The sequence below is a fragment of the Neomonachus schauinslandi genome, chromosome 12, assembly GCF_002201575.2.
Source record: "Neomonachus schauinslandi chromosome 12, ASM220157v2, whole genome shotgun sequence".
NCBI lineage: Eukaryota > Metazoa > Chordata > Mammalia > Carnivora > Phocidae > Neomonachus > Neomonachus schauinslandi.
In genome coordinates this window covers 75432835-75434924 of record NC_058414.1, presented here as the reverse complement: position 1 = coordinate 75434924, position 2090 = coordinate 75432835, and the positions used below count along the sequence as shown (strand labels likewise).

At 37.2% G+C, this 2090-nt stretch overlaps 1 pseudogene; it reads left to right on the top strand.

Moving 5' to 3' along the window:
* Positions 1 to 294: 294 nt before the first annotated feature.
* On the top strand, positions 295 to 870 carry LOC110589017 (annotated as a pseudogene).
* The last annotated feature ends 1220 nt before the right edge of the window (positions 871 to 2090 follow it).

The window sequence follows — 2090 nt, the reverse complement described above, 5'->3', positions numbered from 1 at the left end:
GAAATTGTCAAAATGTTTTCCAGAGTGGCTGTACCATTTTATGTGCATCCTACCAGCGATACACAAGATCTCATTTATCTGCATCTCAGTGCCATTTAATATCATCACTGTTTCATATTATTTGAAGTGTTAGCTGTTCTAATAGGTTTATAGTGATGTCTCAACATTGCCTTAATTCGCATTTCTTTGATGACTAATGATGTTGAAAAGCTTATCATATGTTTATTAGCCATGCATATATACTTTTCAGTGAACTATTCCTTCATGTTGCTGTTTGCCACATCTACTGTGAGAATGAAGACCATTCTCAGCAATCAGACTGTCAACACTCCAGAAAATGTTGACATCACTCAAAGGATGTGCAGTTACTGTAAAAGGCCCCAAAGGGACTTCAGTCACATCAATGTAGAACTCAGTCTCCTTGGAAAGGAAAGAAGAAAAGAAAAGAAGAGGCTCCGAGTTGACAAATGGTGGGGAACTAGGAAAGAACTGGCTACTGTTCGCACTATCTGTAGTCACGTACAGAACGTGATCCAGGGCATTACTCTGGGCTTCTGTTACAAGATGAGGTCTGTGTATGTTCACTTCCCCATCAATGTTGTTATTCAGGAGAATGGTTCTTGTTGAAATCCAAAATTTCTTGGGTGAAAATACATCTGCAGGATTTGGATGAGGCCAGGTGTTGCTTGTTTAATATCTCAAGCCCAGAATGATGATGAGTTACTTCTTCAAGGAAATGACATTGAACTTGTATCAAACTCAGCTGCTTTGATTCAGCAAGCCACAGCAGTTAAAAACAAGGATATCAGAAAGTTTTTGGATGGTATCTATGTTTCTGAAAAAGGAACAGTCCAGCAGGCTGATGAATAAGATCTAAGTTGTTCACCTACAGAAACAACAAGATGCTGGATGATTTTTCAGACTGATCTGTGAATATTTTAAAGATGCAATAAAAGCTCTATTGATTTGGGACTTTTTCTTAGACCAATAATCCTTTCCATCTATTTGGCAAAGTAAACCATTCAGAAGTAAATTGTAGTGTGCTAAGAAGTGTAACAGAACGAACAGATTAGGAATTTTTTTCTGGTAAAACTTCATAGGAGAAAAAAAAATATTCCTTCATGTCTTTTGCCCATTTTTTATTTGGACTTGTTTGATTTTTGTATTGTTGAATTTTGAGAGTTCTTTATCTACGAGATATAGATAGATAGATAGATAGATAGATAGATAGATAGATAGATAGAAAGATAGATATACAAAACTACATCTATTTATCTATATATATCAGTCATATATATAGCATATGATTATTATATATATCATATATGTGATTCCTTTTGTCACCTCTGTGGTCTGCAATTGATTTCTCCCAGTCTATATAAGAGTCTTTTCATCCTCATTCACTGGGTTTTCCACACAGTAAAATTTTTATTTTGATGAAGCCCTATTTATCAATTATTATTTTATTGATTGTGCTTTCCGTGTTATCTGTAAAAATTTATTTATTTGAGAGAGAGAGAGAGATAGAGAAGATAAGAGCAGAGTGAGAGGAGAAGCAGACTCCTTGCTGAGCAGGGAGCCCTACATGGGGCTTGATCCACGACCCTGAGATCATGACCTGAGCCAAAGGCAGATACTTAACCAACTGAGCCACCTAGGCACCCCATGTGTACAAACTCTTCACCAAGTCCTAGATCCTCAAGATTTTCTACTATTTTATCTTCTAGAATTTTGTACTGACTGCCTGGTTTTGAAATCGGGTAACATTTGATTTACAAATTTAGTAAGGATTCCTTTTAAAATATTTGGTAGAATTTGGAGTCCCTGGGTGGCTCAGTCATTTAAACAACCGACTTGACTTCGGCTCAGGTCATTATCTCAGGGTCGTGAGATCAAGCCTCGAGCAGGTCTCTGTGCTGGGTATGGAGTCTGCTTAAGATTCTCTCTCCCTCCCTCTCCCTCTGCCCCTCCTCACCCCTCTCTCTCCCTCTCTTAGGAAAAGAAAAAGAAAAAGAAAAAGAAAAAGAAAAAGAAAAAAAAAGGAAGGAAAGGAAAGGAAAGGAAAGGAAAGGAAAGGAAAGGAAAGGAAA